This window comes from Canis lupus, chromosome 17 (genome assembly GCF_003254725.2).
Source record: "Canis lupus dingo isolate Sandy chromosome 17, ASM325472v2, whole genome shotgun sequence".
In the NCBI taxonomy this organism is placed as follows: Eukaryota; Metazoa; Chordata; class Mammalia; order Carnivora; family Canidae; genus Canis; species Canis lupus.
This window is the reverse complement of record NC_064259.1, coordinates 63,187,730-63,215,227: the sequence shown is the minus strand read 5'-3', so window position 1 is coordinate 63,215,227 and position 27,498 is coordinate 63,187,730. Positions and strand designations below refer to the sequence as shown.

The window sequence follows — 27,498 nt, the reverse complement described above, 5'->3', positions numbered from 1 at the left end:
GCCAGAGGCGAGAGAGGAAACAAACAAGACATAAAAACGGGGAGAAGGAAACTGTGACAGGGCAGAGACAGGTGGATGGAGATGGTACTGAACCAGGTTCCGCTAAGCCTAAAAGCCTGAGATGGTCATTATTTCTTTAGTGATTCCAAGCTCTTGGGTACAGTTCAAAATCCAGCCAGCCAATGTTCAACTACCCCATATCTCAAGTCACCATTTAATTTTTCGTGGTAGCTGACAACATACCCCCCATTTTGTTCAAGCTCACAGGCTCCAACAAGTGCTCTAACTTGACTCTGGCTTTGTCTAGGCCATTTCCTCTCATGAATGTTCTCCTCCCTTCTGGGTCACTTTCTCATTCTCCACAATCATTCCAGTCCTCACCCCGCCCGGAAGGCATCCCTGGCTAACTGATTGGCTTGGAGCATTTTATTTCCATCTTGCTCCTGCAGCTCCATCTGGAAATATGTTTATGTTGGTGATCTGAGGACGATTCTGCAACTGCTCAGCAGTGTGACTGACCTTAGACAAAGTCATGGTCCTTCCCTGACCTTCATTTCTTCAACTCTACAAGGAGACCAGACTTTTCGTTTTCTTGCAGCTCTGACCCCCCATCGGTTCTGAGTGATGGTGGCCATGTAGAAAAAGATGAATGGATGGAGGAAAGCACTAAAGACAGAATGACAAATGGACGAAGTGGCCAAATGCGGACTGAGAGCAATGGGTGATGACAGTGATCCCTAGTTGTTCCAGTATCCCCTCTTCCATAGTGACAACTGGCTACGAAGAATAAAGGCTGTAGATACCAATGTATTTTGCACTTGACTAGATTCTGCCTAACAGACAGAAACAAAAGTGACATGTAGCAGCTTCGGGGAACCTCCCTTACAAGATGGCTTGTAATCCTCCTTTGTTCCTCGTTCTTCTTTATTCTATCCTTCTCTATTCTACTCCTGCCTGGAATGCGGATGTGATGGCTGAAGCACTAACCTCCATCTTGGTCCACTGGGATGAGAACCACAGAGGGCTGGAAAGAACCCACATCACTGAGGATTTCATAGAAGAGAATCTCCCTACCAGACCTAAACTATATCCCTATGGACTCTTGCTAAGTAAGAAAGAAATAACTCTCATTTTTTAACCATAGTTATTTTGAATCTCTGCTACTTATAGCTAAGCCTAATCCCAAATGAGACAAAGTTTTAAGGTTGAGGAGGAATTACCCTTAGGCCCACACAGTCTGATGGCAGAGGTGACTGATGGAGGGGAAAGGTGATAGAGGAAGAGTTGACAACAAGACCATGCTTTCCTCAGGCCAACTCCCAAGTTCTTCACCACAGAACTGGCTTGGGACATCTCTGGGCAGTTTTTCAGGCCCATCCTTAAAACATGTCTTCTGGAAGCCTTCCCCTTTTTGACCAGCCCCACACATCCAGAATTTCCCTTTCCTCAAGTTTCTGGGGGCACTTCCTATTACTTAGTTGGCCATGGTCAAAGTACCTGGTATTGTTTTTGGAAGTATTTCCATCTTCCCAATGTAATTGGACCAAATGCCCCTGGAGAAATAAAGGTTTCCTCACTTTTCCCCCAAGATGCAATGACAACATCCCAGAATGTCTGGGACAAATCAGATTTCAAGCATTCTGTCCTGGTGACCCTTGAATTTCGAAAACTTTCATGTTTAAACTATATCAGCCAAACAATCTTTTTCATGTGGGACCATAACAAAAAAAATCCCAATTTGGGATTCAGAAAATCCTATTCCCATACCCATAGAGCCTACCTAGGTGCCAAGTTTAAAAAAAAAAAAAATGTTTTTTCTTTTTTCTCTTTTCTTGATGGATTGGAAGTATCTTGACGAGGGCCCAAGGCCATTTAAGTGGAAAAAGTGACACAGAGGACTAGGGAAAATGATGAAGTACGACAAGTGGAAGGAAAGTGATTGACAGGGGCAGTATCAGGACGGGGAGAAGATGCTGGGCCCAGGACAGTGACCAATGGACCATCAAGACAGGGCCACGAGCAGCTCTTCTCTGCTAGCACGCAGCCTGCACCACGCAACTGAAGCCTTGCCACCACAGGAAACTGAAAAGGTGTTTCTTTAAATTATAAAAGTAAATGGCCTGATTTTCCTGGCAAAAGTGGTAAACTGAGTGCACACATCTAATTTCACTTTCTCCCCACACTCCACTGAAGTACCACAACGGGATTGTTTACAGAGGCATAAACCCACAAGGGCAAGGCAGAATGGGAAAGGAGAAAACAGCAATAAAATTTTGGAAGCGGCAAAGTGGATGGGCAAAGGATAATGAACTTGACAGACTCGAGACATCCAGCTTACTGCGCGTCGTGAGGGAAGCTGAAAACCAACCTGATTTATACCACAGGAGCTTCAAAATGCCCCAGAATCGGCAGTACTGGGGATTTGGGGGTGGCTAAAATAAGAGAGAAGGAAGACAGCGGTGTGAGTGGCCACAGCTTCTTTTTTTTTTTTTTTAAGATTTTTTATTTATTTATTCATGAGAGACACAGAGACAGAGAGAGAGGCAGAGACACAGGCAGAGGGAGAAGCAGACTCCATGCAGGGAGCCGGACAAGGGACTCCATCCCGGGTCTCCAGGATCAGGCCCTGGGCCAAAGGCAGCACTAAGCGCTGAGCCCCCCGGGCTGCCCGAGCAGCCACAGCTTCTGGAGCACCCCCACCCCGGGCACCTGGGTGGTGCCCATGCCCGCGCCGGCTGCCCCCAGGACGCGCACTGCAGCAGGTACCCGCAATGGCACTTACACTCCTCCAACCCGGGGCCACCGCGGCCATCCCCGTCCCCATCCCTGTCCCTGTCCCCGGCACAGCAGACATCTGACAAGAGCCTTGGAAGCGCAAAACAGAGATTAAAAGCAAAAGACAAAAATTAACTACAAACAAACTGAAAGTGTGAAGGAAGAACATGGTATGACCAGACCCTGCTGGAAGGAGCCAGTGTTTCAGGCCCATGTCGTCGGCTCCCTGGAACCGTGGCTTGCCCGCCAGTGCCTAAGAAGGCCAGCTTCACAGCCCTAAACGTCACAGGCTGTCACAGGCCGAGGAGGCTCACACAGTGTGTGCACAGAGGTTCTCCAGGCTGAGGAGCCCAGGCTTCCCCACCTGCAGGGGAAGAAAGGCAAAACAAAACAGCTCTGCTCCTTAAACTTGGGTTTGCTTGTTTTTCAAAAAAATTGTATTTATTTATTCATGAGAGACACAAAGAGAGAGACACAGGTAGAGGAGGGAGAAGCAGGCTCCATGCGGGGAGCCCCGTGTGGGACTCCATCCCAGGACCCCAGGGTCACACCCTGGGCTGAAGGCAGACGCTCAACAGCTGAGCCACCCAGCTGCCCCCTTAAAGTTGTTTTTAAGACTGAGGTTCCTTATACAATTTTGTTTAAAAAGTAACTCGTTCTCCAATTTTTTTAAGATTTTATTTATTTATTTACTCATGAGAGGCAGAGAGAGAGAGAGAGAGAGGCAGAGACACAGGCAGAGGGAGAAGCAGGCTCCATGCAGGGAGCCCGATGCAGGACTGGATCTGGGGACTCCAGGAACACGCCCTGGGCCAAAGGCAGACGCTAAACTGCTGAGCCACCCAGGGATCCCTCTCCCCTTTTTTTTCTTTTTAAGGCTGCAGATCACAGATCATATTCAGGCCCTTTTTTCGGAGACGAGGAGTCCAGGAGCTTGTTTGCAGAGGGGCTCCCGCCCAGATCTGAGACGGCCATGCAGCAGCTCCAGCAGATGCTGCCATCGTCAGATTGCCAGGCAGGGGTCCCTGGGGTTCAGACAAGGGGTGCAGTCTCCCTAAAGACCCCTGACCTGTAGCCTTGCCACTCCAGTGGTCGCTCTGGGGTGGTCCCTCAGGCCCCACAGCCTGGCAGCTCCTGCTTCATCCCCTTGGCCTGAGACTCCCCCCGCCAGTCCCAATAACACCTCATTGGGCTGCTGCTTGATGGTGAGGGGCTGGGCACACCGGCCCCCCCGAGAAGGTGGATGCGGGGGAGCCAGACCCCTAAGCCCACTTAGGGATGAGTCCTTTCTGACTCCATATCCGTGGCTCCATCAGCCTCCTCCCACCCCAGGGATAGGCGAAACCCCCTGCCCCCAGGCCCACCCTCCTGACCTCCCTTCGTCTCCTCCCATTTCTGGGCAGCTCTCCCAGTCTGCCCCCTCGAGGCTGGGTGAGACTGGTCCCTGGCCCTCTCTAACAGATAAGGCAAATGCAGTCACCCTTATCCAGGAACTTGGTCTCAGAGCTCACTTGGCAGAGGATTCCACCTCTCTAATCCAACCAGAATCTTCCACATCTAGTGGGAACCTCAGACCAGAGAAAACAAATGCTAAAATAAAAAGGCTTCCCATTGCTCTGAAGGATCTGTCCCTGTCACACAGATAAAACACGCACACTCACATTTCCCTCCAGCCCTGGGTCCCCTTTCCCTGTGACCTGCCGACACAGACAGGTGTAATTGCTCATGCTGCCTTCCAGCCTCATCCTCACCCAACTGACTTCGAGTAGAGGAAAAAGTAGAGGTAAAGTGATAGACGTTTAGCAACATCCTCCAAGCCCCAGGCCACCCCTCGGAGAGGCAGGGGTGTCCAGTGATGAAGACTCCTATGTGTGGCCACCCGGCGTGCAACCCCCTGCCTCACTCTCTGCCTCTGTTCAGCACAACTGTCTGGATCTGGCTGAAACGAGAACACAAGCACCTTGAGGGCAGATTCATGTGTATGTTGTTCAGGGCTATTCCCACATAGACAGAGCCGGGTCCGAGGCATGTACTCAATAGAGAATGAGTAAACAAATGAATGCAGGACTGGTCGAGCCAGTCTTTCCCTCAGTCTGTCCCTCCCCCCAAAAGCCTTGTCCACATGAGTCCTGGTCCCCTCTCAGAGTGAAATCCTCTTTGTGTCTCTCATGATGGAACAGGACAGGTCAAGGGCAAGAGAACATGCATGAGGCGGAAGAGGCAAGGCGAGAAGAGCTCCCCGCAAGACCCCGCCAGGCTTCAGTGATTAATGGCTCCACCAAAGTGGCTCCCTTTAAGTCCCAGGACCATTTGCTCAAGGAGAAGGACAATCTGGTGATTTAGAAATGAAATAAAATGACCAGAACCTTCCAGAGAGTCCAGAGGGAGCTGGAGTCAGGGAATTAAAGCCTCCCTCATAAAACATCCTCAGCCTCAGACTGTGTGGCCTCAGAGCTGGAATCCGCATGGTCCTGGCGGGTCACTGCCACCCTCAGCCACTTCCCCAGCATCCGCGGGTGGCGAGGTCCCTGGGGTACGCTGGTGGAGAGCACTCTGTGAGGATACACAGTCTCCAGCACTGGAGAGGACCGCTGGCTCTCCCCGGCCCTGTCATGTGCTCAGCCACTCTGGCCAAACTCTTCGTGGGCCCACCCGAGGCCTCAGGTCACCACTGCAGGGGAGACCACAGCATCCCGGGGGCACCCGGAGCAGTTCGGCTCACACAGGTGCCACTGCTCTCACCATCTCACTTTCTGAACACAACCTCTCCTTCCCTTTCTTTGTTTTGTTTAAAAATGTAAAGAAGAGACACTGGCTTAATTCTGCCAAATTCCCGGGATTTTGTCTTGCAGTAACAACAACAATAAAACACAATAACCCAACGAGGACAAAGAGTTTTCCTTCTACCCAATGATCCAGATCAGTTGGTGATTGGTAGGAATGGAGTTGAGATGGGGGAGGAAGCGGGGGCATAATACAGAGGGAGAGACAGCCAACCTAGACCGCCCCCTCCCCAGGGGTGGCCTATGTCGTCCTTCCTACCTTCCATCTCTCTGTTCTTGGTTGAGCCAGTAGGTCATGCTTCCACCTACCCCCAGTACACACACACACACACACACACACACACACACTCCCTCAGCGTGAGGCTTGTGTCCCTCATGAGTATGGATGACCCTGGAAAGAGCCTGGCCTCAAACCAGGAGCAGGGGGCAGCAAGGTTAGCCACTAACACACAGGCAGCAAGGTGTTCCGGGCAGGCAGCTAAGTGTCCTGCCCTCCGGGGAGGACAAAGGTGACATCGGAAGGGCAGGAGAGCACACAGGGGAGGGAGAGAAGGATCACAGGGATGAGCTGCCCCTCTCCAGAAGGCTAGCAGCAGTGGGAGCACCGCCGCCCTCCCTCAGAGGACGCCCCCACCGCTCCCGTCCATCTGGCCTCCATGCGCACCTGCAAGTGTTCACGATGTCACCCTGCCGGGCATTATGGAGATGGAGATGGGGAGACCCGCCCATGGTCAAGGCTGGGGGGACAGGCTGGCTGGTACAATCGCTGAACCTCGAGAGGGAACGAAGGCAGTGCTGGGGCTGTGGAAGCACAGAAGGAAGTGGGGAATTTTTAATGAAGATTTGGGTGGGGGGGGCTGGGTGGCTCAGCGGTCGACCATCTGCCCTCAGCTAAGGACACAATCCCGCGGTCCCGGGATCCAGTCCCGCATCGGGCTCCCCGCAGGGAGCCCGCTTCTCCCTCTGCCTGTGTCTCTGCCTCTCTCTGTGTGTGTCTCTCATGAATAAATAAATAAAATTAAAAAAAAAATTCAGGGAAGCTCACTAAGGATATGACATGGGAACTGAAACTGAGAGAGAAGAAAGTTTTGCAGGATATTATGCGCCAAGGGCAAATGGCAAGGGACATTCAATAGGTTAAACATGGACTTCTTAGGGCCACCATCACAAATCACCTCCAACAAGGGGCTTAAAATAGCAGAAATTTCTTCACTCACAGTATGGGAAGCCTGAGATCCAAAAATTGAGATGCAAGCAGGTTTGGTTCCTCCTGGAGGCTTCAAGGGAGGACTGTTCTGTGCCTCTCTTCCAGACATGGATGGCTGCCAGCAATCCTCGACATCCCCTGACTTGCAGGCTCATCACTACAATCTCTGCTTCCAACTTGACACAGCCGTTTTCTGTCTCTCTGCATCCCCCCTCTTCTAGTAAGGACACCAGTCACTGGATTTCATGCCCACCCTAACTCCAGCATGATTTCATCTGAAATGATTGGATCCTTAATCCCTAATTATATCTGCGAAGATTCTATTTCCAAGTAAGGTCACATTATGAAGTTCTGGGTGAATATAAATTTTAGGGGCGGGTGGGGGTGGGGACACAGTTTAACTTACTAGAGGTGATAAACAGATGTAATGGGAAATGGTGTGGTTTCTGCTGTGGGGTCTCATATTCAATTATGCAGATCTCTGCCCCACGTGTTTAGGTGGCCCAGATGTGCATCTGCACCCCAGCTGGACATGGGCACGAAGGTGGTGGTCATTCAGCCCCTGTACCCCAGTGCCCAGCTTTTGGGAAGCGACTCATGGATTCCACCCTCAGGTGTAGGCTAGGCCAGAATCAAAGCTCCAGGCAATTAAAATTCCTCCTCAAGTCCTCAGGTTTCTGTTCACTCAAAGCTCAAACTTCAATTTCAACACTTCTCAGAGTTTGCTAAGAAAACAAGGGATGCTCTCTCAAGTCCCACCCCCCCAACTGGGTACAGCGCGTTCTGAACAGAGAGAAGCCTTCAGTGAGGTATGAAATGAAACAAATCCGCAGGCAAACAGCAAAGAACGCTGGTGTATTTTTAATATGCAGGCACCATTTCGGGGATTGTGGAGAAAGTTTTGCCTTTTCGTATTGAAAAATCAGCGCGCTGGAAAGGGAGCCAAAGGGAGGGGGTAGGAAATACACAGCACTCTGCCTTCACACAGCCACTTCTTAAAGAAGCAATTGATTAAAGAGAAAATGCAGGAAACCAACTGTTCACCCTCGCCAAATATTCCTAGAGGCTTCAAAATCACTCAAGGTAGTGGATTTTTTTCCTATACTGTGTCTACAAAATCTGTCACCTCAACACCCAGTGTTCAAACAGGGCAGTGTCTTGAAAAATGACTTTGTTCTCTGGATCACTCACAGTCCTGGCCTGACACTGCTTCTATTTTCTGCACCAGTGTAAACCTGCTGCAAACACAGCTGCAAGAGGGCTCAGCCTCACAGCTGCCAGGAGCCTGGGAGTGGGGCCTGTGGAGGCTGAGAAAAATCAAGGCCATTCCACCTCAAGTTTAGCATTAGCACAAGTATAGCCATCTTAAGATAGGCCCCTGTGAATAAGAGCTGAACTTTACGGGGGAAAAACTGCAGAATGTCCTCAATGTCCTCGGGCAGGTAATCCCATATCAGAAAGACAACAGAGCCCAGGCCCATGGTAGAAAGTCCCATATTAGAATGAGAACAGAGCTCAATGCTCTTAAGCCCCATATCAGAATGTAAACAGAACTTGAGAAATTCTTCCATCCCTTCTGAAAATCCCCTAGACCAGCCCATAAAAAACCCAGCTGTAACCCACTTCGGGATCCAAGTCCCTGTTCCGCTGTGTCCTGTATACTTGGACCCAAACTCGAGCTTGCATCGGTGTCGGCTCCTTGATGGTTTCTCAGATTCACAATCTTGGGCATAACATGGCCTTCACCTCCTCAGACAGCCCGTCTCAAGCCAACAACCCTCTGTCCCCACCCCCTCCCACCTGTGACTAGAGTAGTACAAGGACTCATTGCCTTTCACTGGAACAGTCTGATCTGGGATTTCCTACTCCACAGAGGACAAAGGGGAATGTCCACGCCACAGAATGATAGATCCTGGAGCAACCTTTAGGACCATCTATGCCAAATCCTTTCTTCTACAGATGAAGAAACTGACACACACAGAAAAGAGTGACTCAGTGGGAGCTAACTGACATTTACCATTTGCTCGGGCTGTTTAGCAATCCAGTTCCTTCTTTTATTGGGGGAATTTCTGGCCCTCAGAGTCTAGGCAGGGTGTAGAGCCCATCTCCCACTATAGAAGTTAAAATGCCAGATTATTACTCCCTATGCTTCTTTTGTAGCCAAGGGCATAGGCACTTGACCTAATCTTTTGCCAACCAGACTCTCCTGCTCCATATCATGATATAATGATTGTGGGATAGTGATTCAATGGAAAGGGGACAGAAAAAGATTTTAGCCCTAAAGACATGATTTTGGACATTGTTTTATAACAATGATTATAATGATTCAGTGAACTATCCAATATCCTTTTCATCAACCTTTTTTTCCCTCCCTGACTTAGCCATGGTCTCTTTCTGTTGTTTGCAAGTAAAAACCTTGGCTAATATCAAAAATGGTACCAAGAGTTGGGTAGAAACAGACCCTTCAGAAATTAGCAGGAATCAGGGATGGTCTGGGGCATGCTCAGGATTGATTGTAGTGAAAATTTAGCTAGGATTAAGAGGTGTGACTCTCCCAAAACATGGTAAACAATAGAGAAAACTATTATGTTTTTTTCTGTAGTCACCTATACCTATTGAAGTCAAGGTTTAGGATATAAAAAGAACAATATAAGGAGCATGAGAAGGGCACCTGAGTGGCTCTGTGTTTCAGCGTCTACCTTTGGCTCAGGTCGTGATTCCCGAGGTCCTGGAATCAAGGCCCACATCGGGCTCCCTGCATGGAGCCTGCTTCTCCCTCTGCCTATGTCTCTGCCTCTCCCTCTCTCTGTGTCTCTCATGAATAAATAAAATCTTTAAAAAAAAATAAAATTAGCAAGATGGTCCTTAACCTCCACGTGTTTGAAGTCCTTCCAAACTTCTTGTTGTGATTTAGTTCTAATTTCAAGGCATATGGTCTGAGAATACGCAGGGGACGATCCCAATCTTTTGGTCTCGGTTCAGACACATCCGTGCTGCTCATCTGCCCACAGGACGGCATGGTGGCCATCCCCAACCCCTTCATCCAGCAGCAGGACTCCTAGCTGGCGCAGAGACTCGGGCAGGGCTGTTGGAGGACTCAGAGCCCCTCCCCCCCATGCCCACACTGCGTGCCATCATAGGAACAGAACTCTCCTTTTTGTATGGGTTATGTTTTTGTTTTCTTAATAAAACTGCAAACCTCTAAATAAATAAATAAATAAATAAATAAATAAATAAAATTAAAAATCAAAAGCATGAGAAATTCAAGATCTGAAGATGAAATGCTTACTTCTAATAGTGTTAGGTGAATTTTTTTAAAAGAAAGAACAACAACAAAAAAACCCCAAAATTCCTAAGTTCTCAGTCCAAGACAAAAAAAATGAAAACCAAGGATTTTCTATGACTATACTAGAATAATCTCTTTTGTTCACAGCCACAATATTGAAATAGACAAAAATCAAGCTCAAAGTTTTATCCTGCAGGTTGTTGAATTACAAGATTAATTGAATTTGCAGCCTTGCATTATTGCTTTGGTGAAAATTAGAACATTGATCAGAAAGCAGGTAGACTTGGGAATTGAAACAGAGATTTATGGGAAGATTCAGATAACTCAGAGAGCATTGAATTTCTAAACTTCATTGATTCTTATCTCTCTTGTCAGCCAAAGCAGCCCCTCCTTTTCTTCTCATCTATCTACTTCTTCCTTATTTAAAAATCCCAATGATCTAACATGAGGGTGTTACTTTGCAAGGGGAACCCAGTTAGTTCTCTCTATCCTCAACCCCCTCTTCCCCTCATTGTCTCCACACCAACAACTATAGTTAGATCTCAACATGTCCCTGGGACAGGGTAGGGGGAAGGCAGGGAAAGGGGATGAAGTCCACATCTAATATATGAAGGGAAAACACTACAGACAAAAGTATGTGTCTTTGATCATTGATATTAGCAGAAACCTGGAGAGTAGATTCTAAAAGTGCTATACCAACAAGGGAAAACTATAATTTTAGGTCAGCTGAGTTTACTGATATGGTGGCATCTGCCAGTGACTCTGCATTTGATGTACTAGCTTCAGCATCTAGAAGTCAGTTTAACTGTTTGCTGGGTAGGTTGACAGAAACCTGGACTCATTTGTGTTCCATACTAAATGTAGTTGAGATGCCAGAAATTACAAGGTATAACTTGGAGTAAATTTGAAGACCAAGGAAGATAGGAATGTTGGAGTATATTTATTATGATTGTTTACTCATCTCCTAACTATGCCTCCCAAGAGAACTGAAAACACTCTTCTTTTGTCAAGACAATGGTAAATACATTGTTAAGGGAGTGCCAGCATCTTTATGAAAAGCCAGAGCAGTTGTTATGTCAGCTAAGGATACTGATGGAGAAAAGCTGTAGTTGGAAATGAGATGCACAATTTCAATTGGATTGGATGTCATAAGCAACACAGGCTTGGGAACAGCACTAATTGCCAGCCATAGTGAGTTTGGCTATCACAATAGGCAGCTGGTCAGCCCAATAATCAGAATAGTCTGACCCATAGGGATCATTATATGGCAGCTTATGGTATCCCAAAAGAAACAGAGATGGACACACCAATAAGGTCCTTATTTTGATTTGACAGACTTAATAAATGGAGGCTTGACTTATGCCATCATGATGAGAGTTGCACTCTATAGCAAAACTTGTTAATATCTCACCCAACACCCTTTTATGAATCACCCTGCTTCCTCCTTTCTAACAGAAGTCTGAGGTTCTGAAAGCAGATTCCTTACTCCAAAAAACAAATTATAAGGAAGGGTCCCTCTTCTCTTAAACATTACCTGATGTATATGGTTCTGGCAGCCAGGGTGGCAGACAACTTGCAGCCATGAAGGGAAATAAACCAATATGCTGAGAAGGGCAGAGCAAAGAAATGTAAAGAATCCAAGTCCTTAATGACATTTTGAGCTGTTGAATTAACCAACCATGCCTTCAGACTTCTCATTATATGAGATGTATCTTCTTATTGTTTAAGCCAGTCAAGATTTTCCATTACTGAAACCTAATATCCTAATGCTATGTGGTCCCTCACCCAATCCTCATACCTAAGTCAGTTCACAGATTCAGTTTTCCATGTATGAAGGGGAAGCTAAGTACCCTTGAGTAAGAAACCTGCAGTTATAATAACTATAAATCTTTTCCCCAGAAAAGATCCCAAACTGCCCTGCAACCAGTTACCAGAGGATCTGTATACTAGGGAAAGGGAAATACCTAGAATTCCTTCCAAGATTACTAGACACTGGCTTGGCTCTATGAGAATAGCAAAATCTGAAGATTCACTATTCACCACAACACTATTGTGGTGTCAGAGCAGGTACCAATGGGTGACAGACAATAAATGGAGTTTTACCTAAGTCTACCTCATGGTAGGCCTACTGGGACCTCAAGCCCAAACCCTTGATCATTTACCCAGTTCCTGAGCAGATGGCTAGAATAGACATATTGAGTGACCAGCAGCACCCTCACACAGGTTCTTTTACTAGAGGCAAGGGAATGAAGGCTCCTGGTTGAGAAGAGTCAAATAGAATCACCTGGAGTTTCCTCCCACTGCCAAATGGTAAATAAAATGCAAGCTTTCCTCGATAAAATATTCACAGAGATTTAGTATTACCCTTAAATATCTGAAAGATGCAGAGGTAGTGATTTCTCTTACATTCCAATTTAACTGGCCAGTTTGGCCAATTCAGAAGACAGCTGGACCTTCACAAATGGCCATGAATAATTATAAACAATCAAATGGTAGTTCTAGTTATAATCAGACCTTCAGATGTAGTCTTTCTACTGAAACAAAACAACATACTATCCAGCAAATATTTTTTTTCTCTCTTCTTAAGCATAGAACACCTGAAGTTCACCTGGTCAGGACAAGCCTCAACACAATCTGGCTGTAGGAGTTTGCTGACCCTCAGACATGTACCACAAATTAGTTTCCTGAGAACTTGATCATCATACATCCACAGGAATGTTGACATGACAGGATATGAACAGCAAGAAGTAATGGTTCACTAGATGCCCTAGTGAGATACATATATACCAGAGATATGAGGGGAAAAATGTGAAATTATAGGTGACTTCTATTATAGGGGAGAAGGCCAAAGGTGGACTACAGTTATTTCCTCTAAAATAAAAGAAGACAAGTTTTCCTACCATGTTCCTCTTAAAATCAAGAAAACTGGCATAATATTTCAAATGTCTCTTTGCATTTTAGAAGCAACATATATTACATTTTGACTACTGCTCCAGTTCATTTGCCAGGAGACCAGAAGGCTACAAGCTTCTAATAGAGTTCAGAGGAAGAAAACGTTCTCTAATTAGTTCAGGTTGCAATGTAAGCATCTCTTTAGTTGGTCCCTATCATTTGCAAGATTTAATGCTACTTGAGGTGTCTTTGGAAGATCAAGATGTTGTATGGCATTTGAAGCAGGGCTAGAATTATGGAATAGGTCCTTGAGGTTTTGGAGAAAGCAAGGTCCTATTAGGAACTTTGTAAAGTTACTATTATCCTTTTAAGAAACATCTCTTAGCTTGCTACTAGGCCTTCGTTGAATGCATGGCCACTAGACACCAGATAATCATGCAACCTGAGCTACCAACCCTGAACTGGACTGGATGTTACCTAAACCACCCAACTATAAATCAGGCAGGCCCACCAACACACTGTTATCTATGGAAATGATATAAGCATGACCAGGCTCAAAAAAGTCTTAATGGTACAAGTGAGTTTTGTGAAGTTATATTCCTAATATGCCTGTTCCTAATATATGCTACTCCTCACTCAACTCACTTGCATAGCTGAGGTGCCATGAAGTATACAGGATGAGGCAACATACTTCTTACATGCCTAGGAATCATAAGTCTAAAAACCAAGGGGGTGGATGTGGGGATGGCACTATCACACTAAATATGTTAGCTAAGTTTATGCTTCCAATCGTTATGACTCCAGGTATTGCATACTTAGAAATTTTAGCATCCTAGAAAACCCAAAAGACTCCACCCCAAAATTGCTAAAACTAATATAGCAATTCAGCAATGTGGCAGGATACAAAATCAATGCCCAGAAATCAATGGCATTCCTATACACTAACAATGAGATTGAAGAAAGAGAAATTAAGGAAGCAATCCCATTTACAATTGTACCAAAAAACTATAAGATACCTAGGAATAAACCTAACCAAAGAGGTAAAGGATCTGTGATCTAAAAACTATAGAACACTCATGAAAGAAATTGAGGAAGACATGAAGAGATGGAAAAACATTCCATGCTCATGGATTAGAAGAACAAATATTGTGAAAATGTCTCTGTTACTTAGAGCAATCTACACATTCAATGCAATACCTATCAAAATACTATAAACAATTTTCAGAGTTGGAACAAATAATCCTAAGATTTGAGCAGAACCAGAAAAGACCCCAAATAGCCAGGCAAATGTTGGAGGGGGAAACAAAGTTGGGGGCAACACAATGCCTGACTTCAAACTATATTACAAGGCAGTGATCATCAAGACAGTATGGTATTGGCACAAAAACAGACACACAGATCAATGGAACAGAATAGAGAACCCAGAAATGGACCCTCAACTCTATGGTCAACTAATCTTCAACAAAGTAGGAAAGAATATCCACAGGAAAAAGGACAGTCTCTTTAATAAATGTCATTGGGAAAATCAGACAGCCACATGCAAAAGAATGACACTAGACCATTCTCTTACACCAGACACAAAGATACACTCAAAATGGATGAAAGACCTAAATGTGAGACAGGAATCCATCAAAATCCTAGAGGAGGGGATCCCTGGGTGGCTCAGCGGTTTAGTGTCTGCCTTCGGCCCAGGGTGTGATGCTGGAGTCCCGGGATCGAGTCCCGCATCGGGTTCCTTGCATGGAGCCTACTTTTCCCTCTGCCTGTGTTTCTGCCTCTCTCTCTCTCTCTCTCTCTCTCTGTCTCTCATGAATAAATAAAATAAAAATCTTAAAAAAAAAAATCCTAGAGGAGAACACAGGCAGCAGCCTTTTTTACCTCAGCTGCAGCAACTTCTTGCAAGACACATCTCTAAAGGCAAGAGAAACAAAAGCAAAAATGAACTCTTGGGACTTTATCAAGATGAAAAAAAAAGCAAACTTCTGCACAGCAAAGTAAATAGTCAAGAAAACTAAAAGCAACCTACAGATGGGAGAAGATATTTGCAAATGACATATCAGATAAAGGGCTGGTACCCAAGATCTATAAAGAATTTATCAAACTCAACATCCAGAAAAACAAACAGTCCAGTCAAGAAATGGGAAGGAGACATGAACAGGCATTTCTCCAAAGAAGACATACACATGGCCAACAGACACATGAGAAAATGCTCTGCATCACTTGCCATCAGGGAAATACAAATCAAAACCACATGAGATGCCACTTTACACTGGTGAGAATGGCTAAGGTTAACAAGACAGGAAACAGCAAATGCTAGCAAGGATGTGGAGAAAGGGGAACCCTCTTATAATGTTGGTGGGAATACAAGTGGGTGTAGCCACTCTGGAAAACAGTGGCACACCCCAATGTTCACAGCAGCAATGTCCACAATAGCCAGACTGTGGAGGGAGCTGAGATGCCCTTCAACAGATGACTGGATAAAGAAGATATGGTCCATATATATACAATGGAATATTCCTCAGCCATCAGAAAGGATAAATATCGACCATTTACATTGATGTGGATGGAACTGGAGGGTATTATGCTGAGTGAAGTAAGTCAATCAAAGAGAGACATATGGTTTCACTCCTAGGTGGAATATAAAAAATAGGGAAAGGATCATAAGGAAAGGAAGGGAAACTTAATGGGGAAAAATCAAGAGAAAGCAAACCATGAGAGATTCTTAATTCTGGGAAACAAACTGAGGGTTGCTGAAGGGGAGATGGGGGGCATGGGGTGACAGGCATTAAGGAGGGCACGTGATATGATGAGCACTGGGTGTTATATGTTGACAAACTGAATTTAAATTTAAAAAAGAAAAAGAAATAAATTTTAGCATCCAAAGAAGAACATGCCTACCAGGAAACTACAAATAGCTCACTGAATTGAAATTTGAGGCTCTAACTTAGCCATTTGTGGTTCTTAATCCCTCTGAATGAACAGGCTAAAAAAATGGGATTACTATGTTGCTTAGAGTACTTGCTCTAGATCATCAAAGGGAAATAATATTGCTGTAACACATTGAGTCTGGAAGAAGTATGAATTGAACACAAGAGATACCATAAGGCAACTTACGGTACTTCTATTTGCAATAGTAATATAGATTGCTGGACAAATCGTTGCAACTCAGTGCATATAAAAACCACTTAAAAAACCACTTAAGGATAAAATCTCTCAAAAAAATGAATATTTGCATCCCCTACCAATATTTAAGAACTTGGACTGAGTACTGAATGAAAACAAAAAGAAACATGGGCAAGTTAATGCAGGAGGAAAATTTAAATACAATCCATAAAGAAACTGAATTTCAACTATAGTACAAGCAAGGCTAGAAGTATCTATGTGAATCATCTTCTATGTTGTATTATGCACATATTTATACATTTTAACTCATGTGACTTTCTTTTCTTCACCCTTCCCCCCCACTTTTTCATATAGTGTATGTTTGTTGTGATCAGGTTCACAATTTATTCTGTAAATTACATAATATTAATGCAAATTCATGCCAGTGCTAGTGGAGCAATAGATATCAAGCAAAACTAAAGTATGTTTTTATATTCCATGTATGAGTGAAATCCTATGTTTTTCTTTGATTGACTTACTTCACTCAGCATAATACCCTCCAGTTCCATCCACATCAATGTAAATGGTCGATATTTATCCTTTCTGATGGGTGAGAAATATTCCATTGTATATATGGACCATATCTTCTTTATAGGGATCCTTAGCTTGAAGCTGGGCATACTATCTGATGAGAATTTGGGGAGGAAATAAGCTGTTTGGGGTAAAGCAATACCGGAATTACCTTAGGGTCTTTTTCTTTTAGAAGTACAAATATAGAAAGAAGAGTGTACATTGATCTGGAAAAGAGGTGAACTGTAAAGGACATAGGTCATTCTTTTTGGACCACTTCCTACATTTGGAAAAATCCACCTTCTTATGAGTCTGCCTCCCATTGTAACAGCGGAAATAACAGACACTTAGTTTCCCAGACTCCCCATAGCCTGGATATAGATGCGTGACCTAGAGTTGATCTATCAGAAGCACCCACTCTGGACTTTGAATCAGGAGCTAATGATACAAAGAAACCAGCAGGTAGTAAGGGATGTTCCCTCTGGTATTACTGGTACAATTGACCTCCTGGCACAGCCATGTCAGGGATCCTGATGGAGGGTATCTAATTTAAGAGTACATTTCTGGCTGAGTAGCTTTGATCTTGATACTTCAGCCCTCCTGATGGCCCAATATCTTTTAGATAAATTATTATACAGATCAAATTAGCAAAAGCTAATTTTGCTTTACATGAAATAAAAAACTACAATTGATGCACAAGTCACATAACGAGCTGGTGACTGTATTTTCATGAATCAGATATCTATTTTTGCATAACAAACCACTCCCCAATGTAGTGACTTAAAACAATAACAATTCATCATTTCTCATAACTCTGTGAGTTAGTAGGTGGTTCTTCCGCCACTCACTGCAGCTTCATTCAGCTGGCAGGCTGGCCTGGGCTCTGCTGAGATGGCTGGGTTGGCTGGGCCTCTCTGTGCGTTTTCTCATACTCTAGGAGCTAGACCAGGCTTATTCACAGCACAATAGTCTCAAGGTTTGAGAAGGTTGAGAGCTGAAGGTGCAGGGCCACTTAAGACCAAAGCTTGGAAAGCACTCTGCCACATTACCATTGGCCCAAACAAGCTACAAAGCCAACCCAGACTCAAAGAGAGGGCAAATAGACTCTGTCTATAACAGGAGACAACATTACGCTGCAAAGAAACATGCACACAGAGACGGAAGAGGTTACTGGGGCTATCTTTGCAGAAAATCTGGTGTTCATGGAATCTCATGACAGAAATTTACAGAATCCAGCACAGCAGGATCCAGGTGCTCAAGCATGATTGTCAGAATTCTATTTTTTTTTTTAAGAATATTTATGTATTTGAGAGAAAGAGAGAGAGAGCTCAAGCAGATAGGAGGGGCAGAGGGATAGGGAGAAGCAGACTCTCCATTGAGCAGGGAGCCCGACATGGGACTCAGTCCCAGGATTCCAGGATCATGACCTGAGCCCAAAGCAGATACCCAACCAACTGAGCCACTCAGGTGCCCCTGTCAGAATTCTCTCTTCTTCTCTACACTTGATTGGAAAGACAGTCAGCAGCAGCTCCGAATTATAGGGACCCTTACAGACAATGGCCATGGCACAGCTCCATAAAAACCACTTAGTATGAGTACCCTACAGGAAAGAGGGACTCTCTCAACCAGAAGAGAGAGGGAAAAGTGCAGCAGAGACAATGGCAGAGGCGAGCCTTGAGTTTAGATGTCATGTCTCCTGGACCTGGGCTCTCTCTACTATAATAATTGCCTATAATGCTTCACATTCCAGATGGAAGGAGAGGAAGGGGACTGGGATACTAATACCCTGGAATCTCTGTCCCAGTCCTTCAGCTTTGGGAGGATTTGTCCTAACTGTTGAGAGGAGTGTCCCATCTTAAGGGAGCCTGGAAGGCAAGAACTTAGAAGGTGATTCATACCTGCATATAATTCACAGCCTCCTGATAGTCTGTTTTTTCTACATAGATTGGGAAATTAGAAGGAAGATATTACTCATATTACATCAATTATACTATATTACTTATATCAATATAAACTAGCTTCTTTAAACATTGAGATTTGATTTTGAGCCCTCTCCATCCATCTATGTTTTTCCTCTGCAAACTCAAGCTTCAGAGACAGGCAATCCAAGTCTCCACTTACTTGGTTTGGTGACTATTGGCAAGTCACTTATTCTCTGTGAGACTCAGCATGCTCATCTATAAAGTATGGTTGAAACTCTCTACCTTTTAGGGGAATTGTGAGGATTAAATGAGATAAGGTACACTTTATCAGTTTACCTCCCTGTTACCAAAAGAAAGCTCTGAACCTTCCATCTTACCCACCTTAAACACACATTCAAGTCCTCTCTATCTATACACATCCCTTCCTTTCTTTATAATATTCACACAATTCCTGCCCATCAGAAAGCTCCTCCTTACCAGATCCTTCCTACTCCATGACTCCTGAACCCAGTGCCCCTATCACACTCATGTTCTCAGTTTAGCCTCCTTCTTCTTGTATTCAGTGTCCTTCCCTCTACATGGGTTCTTCCCCCTGGGAACCTCCATATGCTCACCCTGAACATAAGTTGGAAGGGGAGGGTGGGGATGAGCTCCCTCATGTCTCCAAGGAGGCAGCATCCTGTATGCAGGGAGAGCCCCAGACCCTTCGGCACAGTGGCAACCTGACAGCAGGCACTCGCCGTGTCTTTCAGAGTTCAGTTGTCTCAAATGCTTCACAAAATCCCCAGCCAGTGAAACAAGATCTCTTGCCTACTTCTTCTCAATAAGGCCTTATTCCATGTCTCCAGATGCTCCCTTTGATCTGAGCTGATGCTTTCCCCAGTCTATGGGTAATATTAGTCTCCATTAAATCCTGCTCCAGATCCCTCTAGAGCCATGTTAATTAAACACTGAGTTGTCACCATATTCTCAACCCAGCCTCCTTCACAAGAGCTCACTGACCCAAGAGCCCTTTCCATGTGCCAGCAAGCTTTGTTCTGTCCTACTTAGACAATTTTAACTGCGTGTTGGCTGGGAACCAGACACAGCGAACTCCATCCCTCACTGTCCAAGGCAGAGATAGTTCTCTCAATGCTCTTCAATCATCACTTTATCGGGGACAATTGATGAAATGATAAGCAAACATTCAGCAACGTGCAAAGGATTCACTCATTCATCAACAAATGCTTCCTGAACAAGATCTTCTATGTGCCAGACACCTTTGTTGTTGCTGGGAACATAGCAGGAAACCAGAGAGACCAAGTCCTTGTTCTCATAAAAATTACATTCCAGCATGGCCTTAGTAAGACCAGGTTTTCAATCTTGGCCATACGCTAGAATATCTGGAGACTTTTAAAAATCCTAATACCTAAGCAGCATTATCAGACCAATTAAATAAGAGTTTCTAGTATTTTTTAAAGATCTTCAAATGAATCCAGTGTGAAACTGCAAATACTTCCTCTGATGCCTGAGATTATCAGTCATAAGCCCTTTAAGTAGCCTGGGATGAAGTGACTCTCACCTGAAGCTTCTTTAATTGAATCTCTGCAAGGAGGGGAGGGACTACCCTGCTATGCTTTGTTCTTACCAGGCTGCATCTCAGTGATTCATTAACAGGAATGTGGACAAGCTATTGAGAGGCTAGGTTGGTCCTGTAGCTCTGTCATAGGAGAAAATGAGAAGGTGTCATGTGGGAAAGAGAAGATTCTGGGTATAGGTAGTGCTTTCTTCAAATTTTTAAAAGGTTGCTTGTGGTTGAGGGCCCAGATGTGTTCCACCAGTGGACAGGAGCCTCAGTAAGGCAGATGCCAGCCCCCATCCTCAACACACAATTGGATCACAATTATCCAAAGATGCAAAGAGCAGCTATGTGAGACAGTAAGGTCCCCATCACCGGAGACTGTTCAGCTTTGCCAGGGCCACTGCACAGTGTGGACTGGTGTGGAGGGAAACTAGCACTGAATTAGTCATGACCTATCTGCAAGTGAGAATGACCTGTATTTTATAGACTTTGGGGGAGGCAAGTGGGTGGCTAGTAGTAGTGGTCAAATCTCCTAGAAACAGCATAGTTGGGTGGTGGTTTGAGGATGTATCTAGGGCAGTCTTCTCCCTGACAGTCATCCCCAAATAGATATTGAGTTAACCGCACAGATTTCAGATTCTATAGCAGTAAGTATCAGAACAATTATTCAGACATGGGCCTTAAGGAGAAGTATCAAAAAAAGAAGAAAGAAAAGAAGAACGAGAAAGAAAAGTAGTAGTAGTAGTAGTAGTAGTAGTAGTAGTAGTAGTAGTAATATCATATGACAGCTAAGAGCTAGGAAGGACCTGGAACCAAACAGCAGAGTTTAATTCCTGGTTCCACCTCTTGCCACCAGTGTGACTTGGACAAGTTACCTAACCCCTCAGTGCCTTGGTTTCTTCGTGATTCATACAATGAAGAAAACAAAATTACCTACCCAGAATCAATAGAAGGATTAAATGAGTGAATCCTAGTGTGTGTAGGGCTTATAAGAATATGTACCATTGAGTACTTGCCCAGTACCTGTGAGCTATAATCTTTTTCAGGAAGGATTGGATTTTGTCATTTTTCCCTCTAGTAAATCATTGTCATATTTGTTACTACAGTAAAGAGATACCCAGTTTGGCCCTCAAGTGGGGCTTAACACCATGCCTGAGAGATGCTCTATATTTACCAAATACCCAGAATCTACCAGTGAAGATTAAACAAGGTATAGCTCTGGATATTGAAGGTTGCTGTTCATCCTGAGCTGCCTTCGAGTAAGCACACACACATGGCCACACACAGACACATGCATGCACACACACACAAAATGCACCAACTAAAATAGTTTCTTTTTTTTTTTAAGGTTTTCATTTATTTATTCATAAGAAACACAGAGAGAGAGAGAGAGAGAGAGGCGCAGAGACACAGGCAGAGGGAGAAGCAGGCTCCCAACATGGGACTCGATTCTAGGACTCCAAGATCACGCCCTGGGCTGAAGGCAGGTGCTAAACCCGCTAAGCCACCCAGGCATCCCTTTTTTTTTTTTTTTAAGATTTTTATTTTAAAATAGTTCCAAAAGTCTTTTCTCTCTCCTTTTGATCATTCCTCCTTCCCCCTCTACCAAAAAAAGAGAAAAATATCATACCACTCTCCAAAGAAGTAATAAAATCATTATTTCTTGAGCTGTGACATTGGCATTTCAAGTCCTGAAGAAGCTGTACCTGAAAGAAAAGGGAAAAAGTTGATCGGCTCACATCTTCTCTCATCTGAAAGGGCTGTTGGCTCTGATAGGCAGGCAAAACTTCTGGCCTTGAATATATCACAACATCCCTGGATGACTAGAAGATCTCTAGGGGTCTGGACCACTGCTGTCATCACCCTGTCCATATAAAATTGTCCAGAGCACAAAGTCTGCAAGCTGACAAGTGGTCTAACCACCCCCACCACCACTACCACCCTGTCACCCAGTTCAGTTCCTTTTGCTCTCTCCTGTAGTTTAGAGATGATGAGGGGTCTTCTGCTAACAGGATACTTGTTCTCAGGGCCAATCAGAGCCTGGAACTAGGGGCTTTGTAAATTGGTGGTAAATCTCTAAGAAGCATGCATGTCCTTGGATCAAGTGATCCTTTCTTACCAAAGCCTGGGTCTGACTCTTGGACCCAAGATGTCCTTATCCAAGGACAAATGCTTTATAGAAGAGAGGTAAGTTCAAGAGTTATTCCTTACCCCTGGAGCTGACTTGAGAACAACTCTGACCCTTAGGGAAATTGACAGCAAGAGGGAAATCTGGCTCTGGGGTCTCAGCACATTCAGAAGGGTGAGGTGTGAGAAGCAACATAAGTGATAGCTCAAATGGCTTTGAGAGGTCTTAGTTCTGGCCCCAGTTCTGTTACATAATATCTGATTGACCTTGGGCAAGTCTCATCCCCTCTCTGGGCACAACTTCCTTTTCTATAAAATTAAAGGATGCACTAACAGATATTGGAGAAGCCTTCTAGGTCGGTTGTCTATGAGGCTGAGAACAATTGCCCACCCAACTGGCCAAGTGCTCTTGGGAAGTAAGGCAGTTAGCCAGGTGAAGAGGTGAGAAGAGGATTAGATGAGACTGGTCCATAGCCCAGGACACCAGGAGGAAGGGGCTGGATGGAGTCCTCTCCAAGCAAAGATGTTTGTTCAGAGTCTGACTCCATCTTACTCCCTGGCCAGGGTGTATTCAGCAATTTGCCTGGTAAGCAGGTAAAGAGGGTATAAGTGGCTAAATACTCATCTGCCCCTTACACGAGTCTGCAAAGACACAGCAGAGCAATGTTCTCAGCCTCTGGGAATCCTGCCCTGGACCTAGAGGAGAGAGTGAAGCAAGTGAAGGATCTCATAGGCCGGAATGCTGAGCTTGATTCCAAGTTGAAGCTGTCAGAACTACAGCTTGAATTCTGAGCAGCCCTGGTCTCATGGGACCTGCGGCTCCTCCTGGCTGCCTGAGAAATTATTCACTTGGATAAACCCAAATTAGACTTAGGAAAGAAGCACATTTCTCTATAACCCGTCTCCCCAGTTGTCTACAGAGTTTCTCTACGGCCCCACACTTCCAAAATACCTTTCTGTCCCTGAACGCCCTACCCCAAGCCCTTAAGTCATAGCCTTGGAAAATTCTCGGGACTCCAGATTCCTCGAATTTGTCAGAGACACTGAAGGACATACCAGAGTCTAAAGGTCCTAGAGCTGGTTGTGTGAGATCCATTCATGAGTGGAGATAGCAGGCGTGGAAAAAAAGAAACCCATGGCCTGTGCAAATAAATACCAGACCTTTCCCATCCCAGTAAAGTGGATACATTAGGAAACCTTCCTAACTTTCCTACTTTGCTGCTGCACCTTCTCTTAGTGAAATGTCCTCCATCCCTATTTGCAGTAAACAAAACAAAACAAAAAACAGAACTGAATGTAGGCATCGCAGGGTCAAGGTAAAATTGACCATGTCTACCCATCCTCCCCTTCCCTGCCCATGCCTGATTGGTCCAAAGGTAGAGACACCTGACCCAATCTGGCCAATCAGAGTTTCCCTCCCCTGAAGTTGAAGAGCAGCACGTGGAGACCTGGGGTTTGGAGCTTGTAGCATTCATTGTCATGCCAACAAGATCGAGGAGGCTCTGCTAGTGAGCACCCTGGAACCACCCTGGTTGTACAGGTTTTCCTTTGATTCTGTGAGAAACCATGATGGTCTTCATCTTGAGCTACGTGGAGTCAGTTCAGTTGTTTGCTCCAGAAACACTTACGTGATGAAAGCTTCCTTAAATACTGTCTTTCTCCCAATCCCAAGATTTACACACTATTACAATTACCTCTTCTCTTTGGCCAACTTTTCTTCTAGACCAGGATCTGCTCCATAGTGCCATGGACCATGGACTTGTCTCATCTGCATCTCTCTACTACCTGTTCACCTGACTGACTGACTCCCACACTTCCCTCAGGTCCCAAGTGAGAGAGACATCAAGATCTCTGCTAAGCCTTCCCTGACCACCACACCCTGCACCCTTTGTCTGGGTTAAGTGCTCACAGAATGTGTTCCCATAGCACAAGTTACTTCCCCAAAAGTGGTGTGTTAAGTACTTATATATCTTCCATGAAACCATAGCTCCTTGAGGCAGGAGCTGTTGCCTGTTTGCTGTTCTATGTCCTGTACATAGTATGGTGCCTAGAACACGGTGAGCACTCAGTAAATATCTGTGGGATGAATGAAGACATATACTAGCCTTCTCTCCTCCTTCCCATAATAAAATAATAGAAATTAAATTACCTGGTCCAAATTATTATTCATCTCAGAATGCAATCAGTCAGCAAATTAATACTAACCGATCTGCCAAAAACTATATTAGGTGGCAGGCAACTGGGATAAAGATACAAATATAGGCAAATGAGAGGAGGCGGGTTTCTTGTGAGAAGTGTAATCTATAATCTAAATTCCATTTTGGGGATGAAAGATCTAAATGTGAGACAAGATTCCATCAAAATCCTAGAGGAGAACACAGGCAACACCCTTTTTGAACTCAGCCACAGTAACTTCTTGCAAGATACATCCACGAAGACAAAAGAAACAAAAGCAAAAATGAACTATTGGGACTTCATCAAGATAAGAAGCTTCTGCACAGCAAAGGATACAGTCAACAAAACTCAAAGACAACCTACAGAATGGGAGAAGATACTTGCAAATGACATATCAGATAAAGGGTTAGTTTCCAAGATCTATAAAGAACTTATTAAACTCAACAGCAAAGAAACAAACAATCCAATCATGAAATGGGCAAAAGACATGAAGAGAAATCTCACAGAGGAAGACATAGACATGGCCAACAAGCACATGAGAAAATGCTCTGCATCACTTGCCATCAGGGAAATACAAATCCAAACCACAATGAGATCCCACCTCACACCAGTGAGAATGGGGAAAATTAGCAAGGCAGGAAACCACAAATGTTGGAGAGGATGTGAAGAAAGGGGAACCCTCCTGCACCAACAGGTGGGAATGTGAACTGGTGCAGCCACTCTGGAAAACTGTGTGGAGGTTCCTCAAAGAGTTAAAAAAATAGACCTGCCTTACGACCCAGCAATTGCACTGCTGGGGATTTACCCCAAAGATACAGATGCAATGAAATGCCGGGACACCTGCACCCCGATATTTCTAGCAGCAATGTCCACAATAGTCAAACTGTGGAAGGAGCCTTGGTGCCCATCAAAAGATGAATGGATAACGAAGATGTGGTGTATGTATACAATGGAATATTCCTCAGCCATTAGAAATGACAAATACCCACCATTTGCTTCAATGTGGATGGAACTCGAAGGTATTATGCTGAGTGAAGTAAGTCAATCGGAGAAGGACAAACATTATATGGTCTCATTCATTTGGGGAATATAAATAATAGTGAGAGGGAATAGAAGGGAAGGGAGAAGAAATGTGTGGGAAATATCAGAAAGGGAGACAGAACATAAAGACTCCTAACTCTGGGAAACAAACTAGGGGTGGTGGAAGGGCAGGAGGGCAGGGGGTGGGGGTGACTGGGTGACGGGCACTGAGGGGGGCACTTGACGGGATGAGCACTGGGTGTTATTCTGTATGTTGGTAAATTGAACACCAATAAATAATAAATTTATTATAAAAAAATAAAAATCAAATAAATAAAAAAATAATTAATAAATAAATAAATTCCATTTTGCCTGATCTGAAGCAAGCTGTGCCTCCATTTTCTGGATCTTGCAAATGGATGTGTAAGAATGACCATTAATGATTTATCGGGTTTGCAACAGTCTTCTGAATCAATGGGCAAAGACTTCCAGAACAGTGCTAGATCCAAATGAGGTAGAAACCTTTGGGCAAAATGCCACTTCCGGGCTGGCTAATGCTTGGGCCCCTGACTGCTTGCCTGTATGGAAGAGCCACCACACAAGATTGCTGGTTGAGGCTCCAGGCTGGTGGATAGGAGAGGGAGCTCTGAGTCTCCTTTTCCAAAAGGACCTATTGATGCTATCCGTGCTCCTCTGGCAGGTGTTGAGAGGTGAGAGGGACCGCTCTCCCTGCCTCCAGGCTAGCAATTACAGAGACCAAATTGTCCTCTGCGAGAGGTGTTGTTGTCAGGATGTCATTTCAGCATAAAATAAATTGCACTGCCCATCAGCCTGCTGGAAGGCAGCGCTCACTGGCAGCTCCCACCAGCTCCCAGAAAGAGCCTACTCAGATGTGAAGACAAGTCAGCCAGCTGCAGCCAGCGCTAGCAGTGACCCTCCAGGCCCAGAGAGCAGGCTTCTGTCATGCAAGGGTGTGGCGCATGCCTGAAAGGGCACAGCTTCCATCTAGCACCAGCAACAGCCCTGCCAGTCTGGTCTCCTCTTTGTTGAGCCCCAGCAGAGAGCAGGATAAATGATTCGGAGATGTTTGGGCTCACCCTGCCATCATCACAGGGCCTGCTATGCTTGATGTGTTCATGGGTCCATGCAGCTGTGTATCTGCGCGTGGGAACCTCCAACACCACCCGGTTCAGTCCTCCACGTCCTGCTTGGACTGTCTCAACAATTTCCACAGGTCTCATTCTCCGCATGCAGTTGTGTTTCAGAATCATAGATCTGATCGTGTCAAACTGTGGGAAATAAAGTCAAGCATCTCTGGCCCCTCTCAGCCCCCATTGTAAAACTCACCTGTACTCCAGCCAAACTGGACACGTTTCCAGGGTAATGTGCATCCCCATTTCAAATGTTTTGGTCCCAGAACTTTAAGGCTCCACTCAGATGTCCCTCCTTTAGGGAACTCTCCCATGCACCCTCACTCTGCCATCCCAGAAGCTGGAAGGTACCTCTCCTCCTTCTGAAAAATAAAAACCAGCCAGTGTGACCAATGGCTATCCCATGCTTTACAGGCCTTGTCACATTTATCCAGCATGTCAATTCTACTCTTACCTCTTTTTTCCAAATGAGAAAGCTGGGGTGTAGGTGGTTTGCCCGAGGTCACAGAACTCCTCAACTGCAGGATCAGAACTTGAACCCAGAACCACCAACTCCAAAATGTGTACCCTTCATGACTGTGCAACACTTTCTCTCTTCAGCCCTGACAGGTAAGCAGGGAACGATGAATATTTCTAGCAATTTCCATCACTTTCCTAAATAAGTTAGTAATCTAAGCAGGGATAACTTTATGATAAAACAATGCAGCCTTACGTATCAAGGCCCTTCACTTCTTAGACCCCTAGAGGCTCCAGGAGAGACCCTGGCAATGTATTTACATGATCTTATGTTTTGATGAAACTTTCTAAAGTAATATATTTTAACTCAAATGTCAAACGCGTTATCTCTTTCCATTCCAGCCTCCCTTCATTACACAGCCCTTCACCGCAATGGTGCCAGAGTGGCCATGGCATCCAGCTCGGGCCGCA

General features: G+C 44.9%; 1 long non-coding RNA gene across 1 annotated transcript; it reads right to left on the bottom strand.

Annotated features, from left to right (window-relative positions):
* Positions 1-21,502: 21,502 nt before the first annotated feature.
* LOC125752835 (uncharacterized) lies at positions 21,503-27,167 on the bottom strand. The gene is made up of 3 exons (XR_007403273.1): positions 27,026-27,167; positions 26,768-26,933; positions 21,503-21,804 (listed from the first exon to the last, which is right to left on the bottom strand). It is a non-coding gene; the product is annotated as an uncharacterized LOC125752835 (long non-coding RNA).
* Positions 27,168-27,498: the final 331 nt, after the last annotated feature.